Genomic DNA, 21346 nt, shown 5'->3' on the forward strand with positions numbered 1-21346 from the left:
TTTATTATTACATTTTATTAACTCTAGCAAGAATTATAACATACTTTAGTGCCGAGATATACTTGGAAAAAAGAGGCCACGTCTTTCAAGCTATACATAAAAACTTCGTTCAACAAGGCGCCAGTGTCGTCGTATTCCATGTATTTTAGAGAGTTATATAGTGGATCAGATCTTAGGGCGGTTTTGTTGCCCGTCTGCAGAATAAGCACCGCTCGGCGAAGCGCTGGTAGCACGTAGCGCGGGGTGGCCTGCTCCGTGTCGTTGCTGCTAGTGCTGTTGACGACGGGCCTGTTGACAGACAGTAGTAGTCAATTACGATACAAGTGCAAAACGTAGGCTTGCAACGATAGTGTAATAAATTGAAACACAACTGGAGGGAAAGGGAGAGGATGGGAAGAGGGAGCAATAATAGGTAAATGAGTTGTAACATACTTAATAGTTAATATCTGGGCAACCGAGCTTCGCTCGGTTCTGTTTCGTATCCTTGACATGTGTCGCCATCTAGTTCAAAAATGAATAGTACCTACATCGAGCGAAAGAATTCTCATCCTTAACAACACAACTACTCCACACGAGATGGCGCGCATTTCGCCACAAAAACTCAAATAGTGTATTTTCTATTCGTTTTAGCCTTGACCTGTGTCGCCATCTAGTGTTTGCAATAAATAGTACTTACATCGACCGAAAGAATTCTGTCTTAACAGTACAACTACTGCACACGAGATGGCGCGCGAAGAAAAACGCATGAAAACTCGAAAATTCGCGTTTTCCGGGACCTAAGGATAAGTTAGACCGATTTTTCACCCCTAAAAACCCCCACATAACAAATTTCTGCGAAATCGTTAGAGCGGTTTCCGAGATCGTCAGTGTAAATAAATATATATATAAATAAATAAATAAATAAATATACAAGAATTGCTCGTTTAAAAGTATAAGATAAATAAATATACAAGAATTGCTCGTTTAAAAGTATAAGATTACAGTAGGTTATGTGGCTATGTCGAAACTTAATAGGGATGTAAGTACCTATGTACTGTAAAACGTTGTACGATTCACGTACGAAAAGGGAATTAAATTAAAGGTATTTCAACTTTGGAGAAAAATACTGCTATATCTGAAAGTTGTCCTGCTATGCCTGATGTTACCTACTGATTTAAAAGGTTTTTTTATATTATTGTACTGTTATGTATATACCTATTGTTTATTATACATATATATCTATTGTTTTATTATACATACTATGTTTACCTATCCATATCGCTAGACCAGTGGTGGGCATACTTTTTCCATTGGGGGCAAATTCGAAGGAATTTTAAGAGGAAGGCCAGATTTACACCAAAAATACATTCTTACTACAGTGTTGGCCATACCACACACTATTTCCTTTTATTTCGAAGGCCCGGCGGAGGGCCGGATTTAGTCCGCGGGCCGTACTTTGCCCAAAATGCGTTAGACCTTGGGGTCCCGGATCTATGGTGGATATGATTAATACTTATACTTAGCAGAGGCGTACCTTTTTTCATCTGTGGTATTTGTCTGCGCCTCAATGTAAAGTACAAGTCCCAGTAATATCTGTAATATAATGAGAAAATGTAATAATGGAATTCCCAGCGAGCGAGGGATTATAAAAAAGAATACCAAGCGCAGTGAGGACCAAGCGTAATTATAAACGCAAAATATGGATATCATTTTACCTACTACATTATATTCATGTACTTAATAATGTTGATTAACTAGGCATAAAACACATTAAGACGATTAAAAACATTAAGTCTACGCTTAGAATATAGCTGCTTTGTTCTCTTCTAGACTACAAAAAAGAAAATCTAACAAGTGTTAGTAGGCAAATTATTTGAAAAACTTACAGGTACACATCTCAATAGTGCCATGGTGAAAACGTAATTGGTCAATTGAATAGCTTTTACGAAACAATTATTGCGTTAATTTGATTGAATGTTTGATTAGCGGAACCGTTTTATATTCGTGCTAGGTATAATGGTACAGTTGAGTTCATAAACATTTATATTTGCCATACCTTACCATATACTTGTAATGTAGTGACTTTATTTTATGGGCATCACCAACATTAATGTTAGGGGCGGCAAACATATCATAAGTAACATAACATAGAAAATCCCATAAAGTGAGGGCAGCACCTACCAGTACAGTAGTACATATAGCGAATTATTAAGCAAAAACAATCGTGTATAAGTACAAGTATCTGAATTTAGTAACAACTAGCAGCGAGACCCGGCGTTGTACGGGTTAAAATACACTGCATGTTTAATAGTGTCAAAAATACATAAGAATCAATTTTTTAGTGTGGACATTATAGAATTCTATCTTAGGTATTGAGAACTATTCGGTCATTGAACATACATTGAATTACATTGTATATAGAGTATATCTAATAAACTAATTAATGAATTGAAAAAAAATAAGAAACAGATTAGTGAATGGAAAAGATCTTGTTAGAACACTCTAGATATATAATATTTCATCTGCAAACATTCGAGTCCATTTCAGAAATCTCTAGAAAATTCTAGATTAAGAATATTACGCTGCATGTGCATACATTCTAAAGCTTTCTATATCATTCCAGAAATCTCTAAAACTTTCTAGAACATTCCAGTTTGATAATATTCAACTTAACTCGTTCTAGAGCTTTCTAGATCATTCCAGAATTTTTTAGAATTTTCTAGAACATTCCAGATTGATAATATTTAGCTTAACTCATTCTGGAGCTTTCCAGATCATTCCAGAAATTTTTAGAACTTTCTAGAAAAGTCCAGATCGATCATATTTAGCCTAACTAATTCTGGAGCTATTTCGATTATTCCAGAATTTTTAGAATTTTCTAGAACATTCCAGATTGATAATATTCAGCTTAGTTCATTCTAGAGCTTTTTAGATCATTCCAGAAATCTCTAAAATTAGGGGTATTTGATTGGAGTTGGTGGTTATAGAGAAAACCACGGTATTACGTACATAAGAATTTTATACATATATATATCAAGATTAACAACCAAGAATTACTAATGAAAATAAAATCAGAATTAATCGCTACATCTGCAGCACCTTGCTGTGCTGCAGATGTGGCGATTAATTTGAGGCAGTACCTACTTATGTCTGGCTAGCCAAATATTGTTGACAGATATTTCCTTGTGGTATCACCAATTGTCTATGGTTTAAAAAAAAAGGCTAAAAGTCTGCTGTCAATTTATGTCACTTATTCAAATTGTTCGCGGGTTATTAAGGGTAAATCTTAAATATTATAACAATGACGATACCAAGCGAGGTCCGCAATTTGCTGTTTAAGCTAATAAATAATTACAACCAAGAGCGAAGTCGACGTGAAGCGGCATATAATGAAAAACTGCAATGTTTACAAGTCGTACCTACTTATTTTGATACTTTAAGTACTAGTTCTAACATTTGCCTATTACTTTGATTAAGTATGTGAATATAATAAAACTTAAATCTCATAAACAGGAAAAGAGTGTAAAGACAAGGAGAAACTCGAAGCTCTGGAAAGCATTAATAAAATAAAAATATTGGAGCGTAACGACTTACTTACGAAAAACCAATATTTAGAAGAAATCAGTGAAGTGACTGGTCAGTAGTAATTTGATATAAAAATATAAAAAATAAAATAAATAATATAATTTAGCCTATATACGTTCCACTGCTGGGCACAGGCCTCCTCTCATGTCTGAGAGGGCTCGGGCTATATAGTCTCCACGCTAGCCCAATGCGGGTTGGAGACTTCACATAAATCTTTGAATTTCTTCGCTGATGTATGCAGGTTTCCTCACGATGTTTTTCGTACGTAAGTTCCGAAAAACTCATTGGTACGAGCTAGGATTTGAACAGGCACTTTTAATTTTTTCATCCATTCCCCATTACTACTTGTAATACACGTTAATTATTAATATTTAAATGCTAATAACCATCGTAAAACTTTTAGGTTAATACGTCAAATGCTAACAGATTTTGTCAAATTTCTGTACATATATTAGCAATTTCTATTGATTTTCAATATAAGTGTGCACAGAAAACAAAAATATTTTCTAGTATCAAAACTATATCTCCTACTATACCAAGTGTGACCAGCCCTAGATTTTTTGAATTTCCCGCCAAAAGTTGGGGCAATATTTCATTAGCCACACTCTAGTGAGTTGTCACCCGACGATATAGTTAGAGAGAGCAAGTGTAAGAAGCGCTTGGCATCCGTTGGCTCGTTGGGTAGACGACATCCGGAAGGTGTCACAACTGGATGAGACTATATCGTCCCCTTACTGCAAATACCGACTATGTGCAAAAAAGTGATTTTGAGATAATGCGAATTTAATGTTTGAAGGTACGATTTCTTATGAAAACATGAAAAAAATTACTATTTGTATACAGCATTCTACAGCCCGTATTGTCTTGTTTAATACTTAATCGTAAAAATTATCCAGGCTGTGTTTGATTGCCGATAAAACTACGATTTAAAAAAAATAGTAGCAAACTTAGTTGGTTTTTCCTGTAGAAATAAAAATGTGTATATTTCTTTTATTAATACATATAATTTGATTAAGCTTTGCTTTTCATACACTTTACTAATGATTTGCAAAAAAAGAAAAAATATACAAAAGTTTTGAACTTATTTCAAAATATATTAAATATTCTCAATGACATAGGCGGTTTTAGCTGCAGGAAGTATAGCTGCTCTAATTTTATGCTACGAAACTTCACTTATCATTGTTAATTAAAGTGGTACATTTGTAATAAAAAGTTTTTTAACATTACTAACCATTAATAATACTTTATTTGAGGTTTTGAAGGATTATTCTCAAAAAAAATTTTTGAAAAAAATCCTCTTCAACCGGTTTTAGGAGATTTTTCACAAAATACTTTAACCAATTTCAGTAAAATTTAACAAGAAGTAACGCAATAGCATTCTCTTGAAATCACAAAAAGAATTTTACAAATCGGTTAATGCGTTTTTGGGTAATAGCATAATATGCATAGGTACTTACTACATACTAGTTCACTGTCTCAGCAATCCGAAGTCCGCCATAATTTATGTTCAAAATTTCACTATCTACACTGTTACATTTAATATAGGTAAATAGTTTTTGTACGCACAATAACCTGAAGTAATAGTTTATTTAAAATTTTCTAGTAATCATTTACGCCAAAGTCACTAAAATGTAGGCGTAGATGAAGTAATAAGTAAGAAAAAGTAATGTGTGACGGTAATTACATAGGTTTCTGGGGCGATTTAAAGCAATCATGTTTGCAATATTCTTACGCCCCCAGTTACACGCAGTGTTTTTCATCACACTTGCAATAAAAAGATAAAAAAGTATTTATGGTAGTCCAAAATACAAATTTAAACACTCCCTTGGGAAAAAGTTTTTTCTTTTACTCCTGGGCCCCATTTAATAAACATTACAATTCAACAATTTTGTAAAAAAGTGACATATTTGTAAAGTTTTGCTACAAGTGCTGTTTAATAAAACCTACAAATAAGTAAGAAACCTACAATTAGAAAATGTACAATTGTAACCATTGTAAAAGCCGTTTAATAAACATTTAAATATGTAAAAAACGCCTGTAGTTTACAATGACAACATTGTACTCACAAATTTGTAATGGTAACTTACAATTTACATAAAATGTAAATTTTCAACAAGTTCTCTATCATTTGGTTTACCGTTTAACTGTTTAATATTAAGTATGGAAATCAACAAAAAAATTAAAATTTTATCTCTCATTTACGTAAATAAGGATATTTTGTTTGGTCTGTTTAGTGAAAAATTAATCGCACGAGATTAAAATAAAGAAGTGGATAGAGATTGCCGAGCAACTGAAATCCTTGAATATGTATAAAAAAACCGGCCAAGAGCGTGTCGGGCCACGCTCAGTGTAGGGTTCCGTAGTTTTTCGTATTTTTCTCAAAAACTACTAAACCTATCAAGTTCAAAACAATTTTTCTAGAAAGTCTTTACAAAGTTCTACTTTGGTGATTTTTTTCATATTTTTTAAACATATGGTTCAAAAGTTAGAGGGGGGGACGCACTTTTTTTTCCTTTAAGAGCGATTATTTCCGAAACTATTAATATTATCAAAAAATGATCTTAGTAAACCCTTATTCATTTTTAAATACCTATCCAACAATATATCACATGTTGGGGTTGGAATGAAAAAAAATATCAGCCCCCACTTTACATGTAGGGGGTACCCTAACAAAACATTTTTTTCCATTTTTTATTTTTGCACTTTGTCGGCGTGATTGATATACATATTGGTACCAAATTTCAGCTTTCTAGTGCTAACGGTTACTGAGATTATCCGCGGACGGACGGACGGACGGACGGACGGACAGACAGACATGGCGAAACTATAAGGGTTCCTAGTTGACTACGGAACCCTAAAAAGGCTAGAATACTCCATATGCATCTGCTACCACATGATATTGAGAGCCACAGCTCATCCAGTGCATCGCACACAAAATCTGTTCAGTGTGTGAAAGAGCTGCATTTCTATTAGTCTCACTTTGAAGATAACCCCCTATTTGGCCTATTGCCCTATTCTTAAAAGTAAATATTCGACGGTAGTTATGCTCACCCGGAATTTTTCATTGAACGTAAAATCCGTTACATCCAAAGTAAAATGCATCCTTTTACGAAAAAATCGTCGATATTCATAATCGTCCCATTACTGTCACTACTAGTTGTTAGAACCATATTTTTTGATTATGCAGATCGTAAAGCACACTTCAAATCGAGTTTTGACACAGCATTAATCTCCTGTCAGAATTGTACTACAATTTACATAATATGTAAACTTGTAATTACAATTATGTGTTCAATAAAGCACATTTCCTTACAAAATTGTTAAAAATCACCTGTCAAGTGAAAATGTTTATTGAACAGAAATATGTAAAATTGTAGCTAAACTCCTACAATTATGTAAATTTTCCACTATGACAAATTTGTAACTTGTAATTTTTATTGAACAGAAACTTGTAGAATTGTAAATTGTCGGTACAATTTACAATTTACAATTTTTATTGTTTATTAAATGGGGCCCTATACGCCTGCGTGCGATTGCACACTTACTGCGCAAGAGTGATAAAAAGTTATTAAACAACATCTTCATCGCTGGTGGAATTCGATACAAACACATCCGTAACACGGCTGACAATGCTAGACTAACTAGGTATTAAGTGATTGGAAGCACTCATGGTACTATTTAGTTATGATACCTTTGTCAAAACGTCTGCATAAGTCCATTTTCTTGAACGCAGAGATAGCTAGTTGTTTATCGAGCTTTAGACCGAGATAGAAATATGGTACGATACGTTACGAGGTTTGAGGTGGTTCTACTGAACTGGAGTTCAATTTGTGGCATTGATTTCCTTGCCTTGTGCTACATCCAGATCTCGACATGAACTTAACCGCCTTCTGAATTTCTTATAAAACTACGTCCATTAGCGACGCGTCGAATCGGATTCACCGTTCATTGTAAACGTATGCAGGGCTCGATTCGACGCTCACCTGGTAAGGCGTTAAGAATAGTTGCTAGATGTCGCTGTATGGGAATCAACAGCGATGAAGATGACATTAAATAACTTTATCACTATTTTATTAATAATAAGAATATCATCTACCTACGTCTACAATACAGTGACTTTGGCGCAGTGAATTTAGTTACGTAGGTCAATTCCACTTCGAGTTGTTAAAACAACGATACATGTTATGCGATTACTCACAGACGTCTGAACCGATTTGTAAATTTATCGTAATTCAAAGGTTAATTTAAGGTTATTTGCCAACCAGCTTAGGTTACCAAATTAAAATTAGTATGAATAACCTTGCACTAATGCAAACCACAAGATTTTGTCGATAAAATGCAACTCTCTCGTCCATTTTCGAAGAACTAAGAGAGCATTTACCAGTCGGTGAAGTGGCAAAAAAGATTTGATTTAAATGTAACACTGTAATTAGTAACGGTCATCGAAGTTATGAAACATAAAATTACACTAAATTCGATTCCTTCAGCTTAAACCGTTTGTGTTAGTGTATTTTTAACCGATTTAAAAAAAACGGAGGAGGTTCTCAACGCACTTTTTGCTAATCACGAAAACATCATATGAAAAACGAAGCTTAATTTAAGACAAACAATGGGTTATATGTATAAAGAAGAGAAATATGCAAACATTTATTTCTACAGGAAAAACCAACTAAGTAGGTATTCGACTGTTTCATTAAATCGTATTTGATCGTCAACTAAATACATTCTGAATATATATACGACAAAGTAATAAACAAAAAAATATAGGTTTTAAAATGCCATAAACATAACGTACATTTCTTCATGTTTTTATATAAAACGTGCCTTCAAACTTTAACACCTATAGCTCGTGCGTAGCCGAATGCACAAACGCTCGTAGCTATCTATCTCTATCGCTCTTGCGTATTGGCGCGACAGAGCTAGACTACCTTTCGCGGAGTTTCGTTTTCGTTTCGCGTCGTAGAAATGCCATTCGGCTACGGGGCCAGGACTGGGAGAAGTGGCGTACCTACTACTTATAGAAGAGAGGCCTATGCTCAGCAGTGGCCAATATAAGGCTGATATGATGATGAAGCCATCCTCACGATTGAAATTTTATATCGGGAACATCGGGAGCTCGACAAAAATCAAAAAGGTAATCACGGTCTATATCCCGGTCAATATAAGTCTAATGAAAATAACCGTGAATATTCAAAACTCTGATATGATGATGATGATGATTTTTAGGGTCGTATGTCCAGCAGTGACCAGGCATAAGTAAATTAAAAATTATACGAAATTCTGCATAGCAATGGATTGCTCTGGCTCAGGCTATAAGTACGAGGCGTTACATGCCTAAAGGATCATTAATTATTATGTTTTATCAGGGGCGGTTCACTCTGCGATTCTATCGCCGCGCTAAAAGTACATGCTGGTGGCCGCGAGTTCGCGGCCTAGTCAGGGGTGGCGCGCGTTCTCACGGAACGCACGTTTGAACTTTTTATTGTTACTTTACGTCGCGAGTTTTTATTAAGGTTTATATGCGATGTCGGCGTGTGGAATGGCTAATAATGCTTAGTTAAATGTCACCATGGATAAATAGGACAATTTTACACATCTACTAATGATTAAGTCCCACGGAAAAGTTCAATAAGTCTTGTGATATTAGGGATTAAACAAAAATATATTAATACTGTATATATACCTAGAAAGTACCTAAGACTTAAATATGATATAGTATAACATTTTATCTGAGTATTAATTCGTTTTAATCTATAGGCAACCCTATCGTCCGACGCTGCGCACGTGCGGCTCGTTTCTTTGTTAGAATTTTCTAGGCATTTATAAAGGCGGCATTTCGTGAACATCAAAGCAGTGGGCCTTCTGTACTTGTACTATTATATATTCTGTGGTTTTATGTAGGTATAGGTACAATGAATGTACAATAAGGACATTTGAAACTGAATTTATGTTGTAACTTTATTGCAAGTTAATCATAAAGGCCCTTCTCTCCTGGAAAGCCGCATGTAGTTTGATGTTTTATAGTCAGTATTTTGTACGTGTTGGTGTGGTGAAAAATGTTGTGTTTCACTTGGGGGTCCCAAATTCTGAAAATGCCCAGAAACACGTTGCAACCTACGCCGCCCATCGTGCCCGCGCCGCCCGGTATCCGGCTGTCGAATAGGCCGAATATTATTGCCAACGAGCCGCAACGTCCCGCTGCGTTCATCCTCCTCCACAGAAAATTGGTTCGCGTCCTTTGCAGATGAATTCCTCATTATTATCAATTTAAATAAACAAATAAATATTGGGGACACCTTAGTGCGTTTTCATATTATCCGATCCGATATCGGATGTCGGAAGGATTTTAATAGAAAAAATCTAAGATGGCGCCTGTAATGTATGGGATATCGGTCCAACATCCGATGTCGGATCGGATAATGTGAAAACGCACTTACACAGATCAACTTAAGTAGCCCCAATCTAAGCAAAGCTTGTACTATGGGTGCTAAGCGACGATATACATAGTTATATATTACATAGAAAACACCCATGACTCAGGAACAAATATCTGAGCTCATCACACAAATAAATGCCCTTACCGGGATTCGAACCCGCAGCTTAGCAGGCAGGGTCACTACCGACTGAGCCAGACCGGTTGTCAAACCCAGACCGGTCAATTTCAGTTGATATTTAATGTCATCGCGGTTATTTATAATTACATGCGTGTCCTCCATCCACCATTTCCCGAAATAGCTATGAGTGATAGACCGCTCTACATAAACAATGTTGTTTCAATATTCTTAGGTTTTAAGTAATTAAGTTCACCAAAATGAAAAAGGAACCCTTATCACAGCGCGCAATGTGAGATTAATTACATGCAATTCAGCACAGGAATGACCTTAACACAATGAAAATCGCATGCAAGTTCTCGCACTGTTTAAATGTCTAAATGGGTCCTTATAGAATCAATTTGTTGTTTGAGGTGGAATTGAAATTAAAACCATATGCTAAATATTAATGATTGAGGTCTACAGTACAGCCCTTGAATGAAGCTGTGACTGTGAGAAAATCAAACTATTACCTACTTACGGTAACTGTTCTACTTTAAATTAATGTTCTATAACATTCTCAAGGGAATCAAAACTAATAGGGTACTCTCACCCACACACATACCAATACATAATTAGGGTGTAGGGGTAGGGGTACCTATTCTTACAAAAGGCGTAGGCACCAGTGCACGTGGAACTGTTCAAATTTCAATGCCCTTCTTAGCTAAGTGGTTGAAAGAAAACGAAATTCTGATTTTGCAGTGACATTGCTCATGCTCATAACACAATTGATTGAACCATCATCCTCCTTGCGTTGTCCCGGCATTTGCCACGGTTCATGGGAGCCTGGGGTCCGCTTTAACAAATAATCCCAAGATTTGATTGAACCATTGAAACCATATTCCAGGCTAGTTTTACGACAACCAACGGATTGAAGAAAGGGGTCATGAAATTCTTAACCCATCACTAAGGATGATTACATTTCACTACTTCCCGTTGACATAAAAATATCATTTTATCGATTTGGCAAATATCGGGCGAGTCCGACTCGCACTTGTCAGGTTTTTTCTTTAAAAGTTATTTCTAGATACTGGGGGCCGATTTTTGAGTCTCACGGCGTTCGAATTCAGAAAATTGTCACTGAAAATAATAGGCAATTCACCGTTTTCAACCGGTATTTTAGTGACAGTGAGACTCAAAAATCGGCCCCCTGTTCGTAATTGTTGGAAGTGGGAATGTTACACAGTATAGGCACTTACCTGAAAATCAATAAAGTCTAGGGTGAAATTTAATTCAGCATTATGTTGCAAAGGTCATACATGACGAGCAGACAACTCGAGTCGAGCCGGCGGGCGCCGGCTTCACACCTCATCTCACAAAGGGCAGGTTTTCTATTGACGCTGCGACTTCTCAGGCCCATCAAGGTTACGATAATGTCTTAACGAAAACATGATCCTTGTTATTGTTCAAAATGAATACCTATACTTACATGATTTAAATTAAAACAGAATATGTACTTAGGTCTACCATAATACTTACAAACTGTCACTCTATTTATCCATACTATTATACAATACTAATTACTAATAAATACTAATATTATAAATGGGAAAGTGTGTGTGTCTGTTTGTTTGTCTGTCTTGCACAGCAAAACGGAGCGACGAATTGACATGATTATTTAAGTGGAGATAGTTGAAGGGATGGAGAGTGACATAGGCTACTTTTTGTCTCTTTCTAACGCGAGCGAAGCCGCGGGCTAAAGCTAGTATTAAATAAGTAGAACTAGTTTTAACATGTGATGTTAAAACCATTATAGGTACAGTTTTAAGACGCTACGGGAGCGAAAATGCTAAAATGGAAAGGAGTCCCCCTTTCAATTTGGGAATTTCAGTTAAATATACTAGTGTTATTAACAGAGATCGGGGATTTGGATGCCACACGGGGTGAATGACCTCAAACATTATGCTAGTATGGATATGCCGCAGGATTCCAGGCTTTATGTGGTTAGAAAAAGGATAGTTTTTTTATCATAATATTACGTACCTACCTTTATATTATCAATCTATTGCTATTTCGGGTCAATGTTTTAAATTCGACATCAAATCATCATTGTTATTTACTACTGCTGAATTTATTTTTCTTAATTTGTTTAGTATGGGTCTCACATACAATAAAAATTACAAAATATGTGATTTATATAAAAAAATCACTTTGTTATCGATAAACAATTTACTGCAAAATTTGACTCAAAAATCGGCCCCCAGTATCTAGAAATAACTTTTAAAGAAAAAACCTGACAAGTGCGAGTCGGACTCGCCCGATATTTGCCAAATCGATAAAATGATATTTTTATGTCAACGGGAAGTAGTGAAATGTAATCATCCTTAGTGATGGGTTAAGAATTTCATGACCCCTTTCTTCAATCCGTTGGTTGTCGTAAAACTAGCCTGGAATATGGTTTCAATGGTTCAATCAAATCTTGGGATTATTTGTTAAAGCGGACCCCAGGCTCCCATGAACCGTGGCAAATGCCGGGATAACGCAAGGAGGATGATGGTTCAATCAATTGTGTTATGAGCATGAGCAATGTCACTGCAAAATCAGAATTTCGTTTTCTTTCAACCACTTAGCTAAGAAGGGCATTGAAATTTGAACAGTTCCACGTGCACTGGTGCCTACGCCTTTTGTAAGAATAGGTACCCCTACCCCTACACCCTAATTATGTATTGGTATGTGTGTGGGTTGGCGAACGGTAGATGCGACATGAGGTCGAGCGTTATCGGTAGATGCGTAGTAAAATTACAGTGGCTCGTCTTCGTCGTTTTTTCTTGATAGCAGAAGATAGTTCGGTGAGCTGTGTTGAATATTTGTTAGCGTTTACAGTTTCATTGTGTAATAGTTCATGAAACAGCATGCCTTGCGAGTCCCAGAAACAACAAAGCAAAACTTTTAAGCGGTTCTTTTGACTCAGCTTCGGTTGAGTTGGTGGCGTTTCTTCTCGAGGCAGCTAAAAAGCACGACGTGTATCGTTCTCATAATAAATCCATAATTCATGTCCCGTAACCAGATCAGTCAAAAACTCCTTACGTCGGGGTCGCAGCAAAAGTGATTGACAGATGGCGACACGGACTGCACGACTGGCGTTGGTAAGGATGTGCGGTACTCATCGAGCCAAAACTTTTCGATACCCAAGCTCATGCAGATGGTATTCCACAGCGTGGTGACTGCAGTTAAGTGCTTCCGCTAATTCACGAGTAGTAGCATCAGGATTCGACTGTAGTTCGCGGCGTAAATCGTCATGATTGAATGCAGGTGGTCGCCCTGAGCGTGACTGACTTTCAAGGCTCCTGTCTCCTGATTTAAAACGGTCAAACCATCTGGACACCGTGGCATGGCTTGTACTTCCAGCGCCCAATGCAGTGTTGATATTGTCAGCCGCAGCCCGCGCACTGTGGCCTAACAAGTACTCGTATAAGTAAAGTGTTCAAACTTGTCGCTCGTCCATTTTATTTCAATCTAACTAAACCAATCACGAGGGCGGCTTTATATACCCTCACATTAGAAGTACCTATAGAATGTTCTACAACATACTAGAATATTATCGAAAACAATTAACTTAAGAAAGGAAATGTATAGAGTTTAGTAGAGTGTGTTATTACTTTTGTGCCAACCCAATATAATCGGATTCATGAGGAATTGAGGAAACTCCTCAAACCTTAACGTTATACGTATATTCATTTGTGTTGCCATCTAATAATTAAAGCATTAAAAGCAGCTTTAAAAAATACCTACACATTTCTACATAATCCAACATTCGCAAGTAGCTTTCACCAGAACCCGAAAGGCGACGGTTTTTTTTCTTAAAAATTTTTTTTTTATTTTAATTTATTTAATGTTTGTTCCTCGATATCTCCGTCGTTACTGGACCGATTTTGAAATATTTTTTTTTGATTGAATGTATATGCATACAAATTGGTCCCATTTTTCTCAGAACCCAGTTCTGGTGGTGGGATCCTGGAGAAATCGAGGGAACTCCCCAAATCTGAAAGGCATACATATGGTGATTTTTGTGTTTTTAAAGGAACAGCATGCATTTACGTACGGAACAGTGACATTTGGTGCAGTGGAACTCCTGATGATGATCAGAATGGAACTCCTCAAATCTGAACGGCACACTTATAGTGACTTTGGTATTTTTATAAGAACAGCATGCACTTACGTCCAGAACAGTGACATTTGGTGCAGCGGAACTGCTAATGATGGTCAGAACGGAAATCCTCAAATCTGAACGGCACACTTATAGTGACTTTGGTATTTTTATAAGAACAGCATGCACTTACGTCCAGAATAGTGACATTTGGTGCAGTGGAACTGCTGATGAAGAGTGAGCCGCCCCTGGTTAGAGTTCCGTTCTGATAATCATTCTCATCTGTAAGTACTTCAGAATCATCCAAATTTCAAAATTGGTTCAAAAATGACGGAGATATCGAATAACAAACATTAAAAAATATACAGACGAATTGATAACATAATCCAACATTTGAAAGTATTTATCACCAGAACCCCAAAGGAAGGCGGTTTTTTTTTCTTAAAAATTATTATACTAATACTTATAGCAGGGGCGGCTCACTCCGCGATTCTATCGCCGCGCTACAAGTACATGCTGGCGGCCGCGAGTTCGCGGCCTAATCAGGGGTGGCTCGCGTTCTCACGGAACGCAGGTTCGCACTTTCTATTGTTACTTTACGTCGCGAGTATTTTTTGCTATATGCTCATTTAAATAGACATCATGCATGAAATAAATACCATAGGACATTCTTACACAGATATGTATTGATAAAGTCCCACGAAAAGTTCAGTAAGGCTTGTGATGTTGGAACTTCAATAAAAATATATAAATACTGTATATATACCTAGAAGGTACCCAAGACTTTAATATAATAGTATTATATGTTATCTGGGCATTAATTCGTTTCAACCCATAGGCAACCCTATCACCGGACGCCGCGCACGTGCGGCTGGTTTCTTTGTAAGAATTTTGTAGGCATTTAAAAAGGCGACATTTCGTGAACATCAAAGCAGTGGAGTGGGCCTTCTGTACTTGTACTTATTATATATTCTGTGCAAATAGTTAATAGTATTAAATAACAACATCTTAATTTGGACGATGTCGAGTAACATTTATATTTATAGTAATACTAGCTTTTGCCCGCGGCTTCGCTCGCGTTAGAAAGAGACAAAAACTATCCTATGTCACTTTCCATCCCTTCAACTATCTCCACTTAAAAAATCACGTCAATTCATCGCTCCGTTTTGCCGTGAAAGACGGACAAACAAACAGACACACACACTTTCCCATTTATAATATTAGTATGGATTGTTCAACCACGTGCTTTCGAACGTAATAGGTAGGGGAGATCCGCCATGAAACGGACATTTTTAACTTTGAAGCAAAATTACATACTTTTTTAATAATAGTTATTTGTTTTACAAGGGGGCAAAGTTGTTGTTTAACCGCACGTGCCAATATTGATACCCGAGCAAGCGAAAGATTCCAATATTGAACCGCGAGCGTAGCGAGTGGTTCAAAAAGTGGAATCTTGAGCGTTGCGAGGGTTTCAAGGCACGAAGGTTAAACAAACTTTGCCACCGAGTGAAACACAAGATTTTTCACCACACCAACACAAACAAAATACTATACCTATACGACTATAGACTATAAAACATCAAACTAAATCAAATCTATCAATCTAATCAATATTTATGATTCAAAATCATCATTTGCACGTAAATTATACCAGCCAGCTCAAGACATCAAGTTAAAATTTGTATGTAATTACTTTGCACTCTTGTGGATAAAATTCAATTTTGCTATCTGTTTTCGAATAGCAAAGTAAGCCTTTACCAGTTGGTGTGGTGAAAATAAATATTATAGGACATTCTTACACAGATTGACTGAGTCCCACGGTAATCTCAAGGAGGCTTGTGTTGCAGGTACTCAGACAACGATATATATAATATAAAAATACTTACATACATAGAAAACATCCATGACTCAGGAACAAATATCTGTGTGCTCATCACACAAATAAATGCCCTTACCGGGATTCGAACCCGGGACCGCGGCGTAGCAGGCAGGGTCACTACGCGCTAGGCCAGACCGGTCGTCAAGCTGTAGTTAAAAACTAAGGAACTTTTTTACTATCCTTATACATTTCGGATATACTATAGTATAATTATTAATACACCATATTTAATGAAACTTCATTTTTAGTGAGAAAAATCTAATAAACATTTTACCTAAATTCCTAATTATTAAGTATTGATAAGATTATGTCTCACCGCCGTGCCGTATTTTCTTGAGAATATATCGCAACTAGTACCACCATTACAATTGTAGTTTAAGTTTTTATGGAATTTTAAATCAGTTTGCAAATATACCACACTTTGTACTAAACTCGCGCGGTTCTACAATGTGCGAAATAGTGAAACTAAGTAATGACCGCCGGGATCTGTCATTATTGTGGGCTTACCTATGGTCATCAGCGTTGCCAATAACCATACGACATGATCATGTTCTCTTCGATTTTTTAAAGATATCGACAGTGTCCGTTTCATACCCCGTCCGTTTCATAGCGGATTCCCCCTACCTTTCGCGTCCCTGCTGCCGGAGTACCTAACTACTGAGTCGTCCTTATATACTGTGTCCTAGGTAAAATTCTGTCATTTATAAGTAAAATACGCATTTGAGGCATTTAATGAAGGACGCGTGCAACATTTCCTCACTGTATCGAAATGCTGTGATACGCTGCGCGAGGAAGGCGTCAGCTCTTCGATCGCCAGTTTAGTAACCGTCCGTCCGTCGTCCGTCTCTCTTACAGTACTGTTGCAGTTACAAACATATAAGTACATAACGATATATTATGTAGGTAATCACAATAACTCGCAAACATTAGCGAAGAATTGGAAAGATATAGCTATGTGTAAAGTCCCGCATGATGATTAATTGAACCGCATGAAGCATATGCGCATTCCTCGCTATAGTGAGGGAAAAGTTTTGTGTTACACTCGGGGTGCAAATGTATTTTACTTCTCGTGTGTTAAAAAACTCGCAAGTTCAGGATTCTATTCTCGAACCACTCGCTTCGCTCGTGGTTCAACTATAGAATCCTTTCACTTGCTCGTTTTTCAATTCCACACTCGGCGTTAAAATACAACTTTGCCCCCTTGTATAACAAATAACTATTTTTGCAAGGTACGTTAATACCCACTGGCAATCATACAGATTTTGTATTTGATACTTACCTATTTACATAAGTTAAAACATGAAAATAATAGGAAAATAAGTAATTCATATCAACATGTAAGATTACATGTTGACCAGTTATATAAAACACACAAAGGAAGTCCACTTTAAAAAAAACTTGGAATGAGTGAAAATCAAATAGTTCATCAAAATCAAAAGCCAGCAGCAATATCGTGCCCAAATGGAGAACAGAATAGCCATAGCATAGGCTTCGGTGACTGCTTACCACCAGACCACCGTCTACCTACCCGATAAGTCTAACTAACAGTAACACCATCATTTGGCCTGTCATATCATCTCATATAATATAATGTAAGTACCTATTTGTTGTATTGGGTTGGCACAAAAGTAATGACACACTCTACAAAACTCTATACATTTCCTTTCTTAAGTTAATTGTTTTCGATAATATTCTAGTATGTTGTAGAACATTCTAGGTACTTCTAATGTGAGTTATGTGAGGGTATATAAAGCCGCCCTCGTGATTGGTTTAGTTAGATTGAAATAAAATGGACGAGCGACAAGTTCGAACACTTTACTTATACGAGTACTTGTCAGGCCACAGTGCGCGGGCTGCGGCTGACAATATCAACACTGCATTGGGCGCTGGAAGTACAAGCCATGCCACGGTGTCCAGATGGTTTGACCGTTTTAAATCAGGAGACAGGAGCCTTGAAAGTCAGTCACGCTCAGGGCGACCACCTGCATTCAATGATGACGATTTACGCCGCGAACTAGTTACAGTCGAATCCTGATGCTACTACTCGTGAATTAGCGGAAGCACTTAACTGCAGTCACCACGCTGTGGAATACCATCTGCATGAGCTTGGGTATCGAAAAGTTTTGGCTCGATGGGTACCGCACATCCTTACCGACGCCAGTCGTACAGTCCGTGTCGCCATCTGTCAATCACTTTTGCTGCGACCCCGACGTAAAGAGTTTTTGACTGATCTGGTTACGAGAGATGAATCATGGATTTATTATGAGAACGATACACGTCGTGCTTTTGGCTGCCTCGAGAAGAAACGCCACCAACTCAACCGAAGCTGAGTCAAAAGAACCGTTTAAAAGTTTTGCTTTGTTGTTTCTGGGACTCGCAAGGCATGCTGTTTCTGCACAATGAAACTGTAAACGCTAACAAATATTCAACACAGCTCACCGAACTATCTTCTGCTATCAAGAAAAAAACGACAAATACGAGCCACTGTAATTTTACTACATGATAACGCTCGACCTCATGTCGCATATACCGTTCGCCAACAGCTGCAGAACTTGGGCTGGGAGACGATACCCCACCCACCTTAATCTCCAGACCTCGCACCATCAGACTTTCTTTTGTTTAGAGCCCTGAAACGACATTTACGGGGTAAATAATTCAATGATTTCCATGATGTACAGGTGGAGTTGAACAACTTTTTCGAGGCACAGCCAGCAGAGTTCTGGGCGAAAGGCATCCAAACTTTGCCGGATCGTTGGCAATAAGTCATAGATGCTAATGGTGATTACATCATCGACTAAGCTTTTTGTATTGTAATAATAATAAAAAATATAAAACGTAAACCAAGTGTCTCATTTCTTTTGTGCCAACTCAATATTCAGGACGTAAGTTGACATATTATGCAACACTGAATACATTGCTCCGATTTTTGCTGGTCTGAAATTGTATTTTCTCATAAAGGAATAAAATAGTGAAAGTTGCTGAGTAGGTATCCATCTTAATACTTAATATTATAAATGGGAAAGTGTGTGTGTCTGTTTGTTTGTCCGTCTTTCACGGCAAAACGGAGCGACGAATTGACGTGATTTTTTTAAGTGAAGATAGTTGAAGGGATAGAGAGTGACATAGGCTACTTTTTTGTCTCTTTTTAACGCGAGCGAAGCCGCGGGCAAAAGCTAGTGTAAAAATTCAAATTCAATGTTCAAATTGTAAATTAGTGCAGGTGACCTTATTAATATCATTTGTCAGTATCGTAAGATTTGTGTGGTAAGGTACAGCGGGGCAAATCTCGACTGGGGGACAATTGTAACTGATCCATTTTTTCCATTATTACACTATGATGTTGAGTTCTACATGTATCCACTGAACAGGCAGGCCTACCATATATAATAACCGGTGGACACTCTATTTAATAATGCAAACATTGTAAATAAAACCGGCCAAGAGCGTGTCGGGCCACGCTCAGTGTAGGGTTCCGTAGTTTATCGTATTTTTCTCAAAAACTCAAAAACTACTGAACCTATCAAGTTCAAAACAATTTTCATATTTTTTAAACATATGGTTCAAAAGTTAGAGGGGGGGGGGGACGCACTTTTTTTCCTTTAGGAGCGATTATTTCCGAAAATATTAATATTATTAAAAAACGATCTGAGTAAACCCTTATTAATTTTTAAATACCTATCCAACAATATATCACACGTAGGGGTTGGAATGAAAAAAAAAAATCAGCCCCCACTTTACATGTAGGGGGGGGGGTACCCTAATAAAACATTTTTTTCCATTTTTTATTTTTGCACTTTGTTGGCGTGATTGATATACATATTGGTACCAAACATCAGCTTTCTAGTGCTTACGGTTACTGAGAGGGGGCGTCCATTAATCGCGTCATACTGCATAGGGGGGGGAGGGGGTCATGAAAAATCACCAAATATCACCATGGGGGGTGGGGGGGTTAGGAACATATCACGTGTATTTTTTTGTTACACTAACGTAAAGAAAAAATCATATTTCTGAGCTATTTTTATATCAACTTTTACAGTCAGAACTTGCGTTGTGCAGTGCAAAGAGAACAGAATAGAATAGAATATAATTTATTCGTGAAGTCAAGTCAAGTCAAGATTAATTGGGTGAATCAACTTTTTCTTGCTTTTTGCAAGAATTGCCCATACTTATTATTAGCTCTACTTTTGTGAGTTTTAACCTGGCCATCGTGAATAAAGATCCTTATTTTTATTTTACATTAAGGGAATAATTAAAAAAAAAAACATTTACAATTAAATCTATATGTGACCCAGTGGAAGAGACACTTTTTTCATACAAAAGTGAGGGACAGCTATGTCCACTGGGTCACTGCTCGAAATAAAGTAATAAAATAGCAAATCCTATAAAAACATGATGTATTGCATAGCTTGTATATCTGTTTTTAATATAATAAGTATAAACTAATTACACTAAATACAAATTAAATTTTCTGACCACATGTAGTCGAAGTATGCGTAATTTTGCTGGCAAAGAAAAGTTGATTCACCCAATTACACATTACAACACAAACAGAACGGAATGAAGTGCCACGAAATGGCCTCATCTCAGCGTGTTGCTGGTGACTTCCAGCGCTGATCTTCCGATGAGACCATCAAGGAAGAAAAAAAGAGCTGTGTGCAGTGTGTTATTTTTACTTCTCAAAGATTTTTTGTTTGCCCTCATGACGTGTACACGGACAGTCGGTTATAGACGGTCAACCTAATCATGGCACTGAAAAAAGGCGGCAAATTTGACAAATGTAGAGCTCACCGGCCAACTGTCTTCAAAACACGCGTGCCTTCCTAAACCTTGACGTTGGCGGAATCATAGACGAGCCATAACACTTAAAAACCGGCCAAGTGTGAGTTGGACTCGTGTTGTAAGGGTTCCTTACATCACAAGAAGAGCTTAAGCGCCTTCTGGAGGCGCTAAGTCATTATTGTAAAGAAAATAATAATATTTTGAACAATTTATAAAAAACCGGCAAAGAGCGTGTCGGGCCACGCTCAGTGTAGGGTTCCGTAGTTTTCCGTATTTTTCTCAAAAACTACTTAAAGTTCTACTTTTGTGATTTTTTCATATTTTTTAAACATATGGTTCAAAAGTTAGAGGGGGGGGACACTTTTTTTCCTTTAGGAGCGATTATTTCCGAAAATATTAATATTAACAAAAAACGATTTTAGTAAACCCTTATTAATTTTTAAATAC

The 21346-nt window shown here is 37.0% G+C and overlaps 1 protein-coding gene across 3 annotated transcripts in view; it reads right to left on the reverse strand.

Annotated features, from left to right (window-relative positions):
- The window catches only part of LOC125240781 (integrator complex subunit 8), a 54536-nt gene continuing 33190 nt past the window's right edge, over nt 1–21346 (reverse strand). The window contains exons 11-13 of one of the 3 annotated variants that reach the window (XR_007178669.1): nt 11354–11531; nt 1514–1572; nt 1–288 (exon numbers count right to left, since the gene is read on the reverse strand). The gene's annotated coding sequence lies outside the window, so the exon portion shown is untranslated. The remainder of the gene's footprint in view (nt 289–1513; nt 1573–11353; nt 11532–21346) is intronic. The other 2 variants (XR_007178670.1, XM_048148855.1) reach the window with 2 other exon arrangements.

This window comes from Leguminivora glycinivorella, chromosome Z, assembly GCF_023078275.1.
Source record: "Leguminivora glycinivorella isolate SPB_JAAS2020 chromosome Z, LegGlyc_1.1, whole genome shotgun sequence".
In the NCBI taxonomy this organism is placed as follows: Eukaryota; Metazoa; Arthropoda; class Insecta; order Lepidoptera; family Tortricidae; genus Leguminivora; species Leguminivora glycinivorella.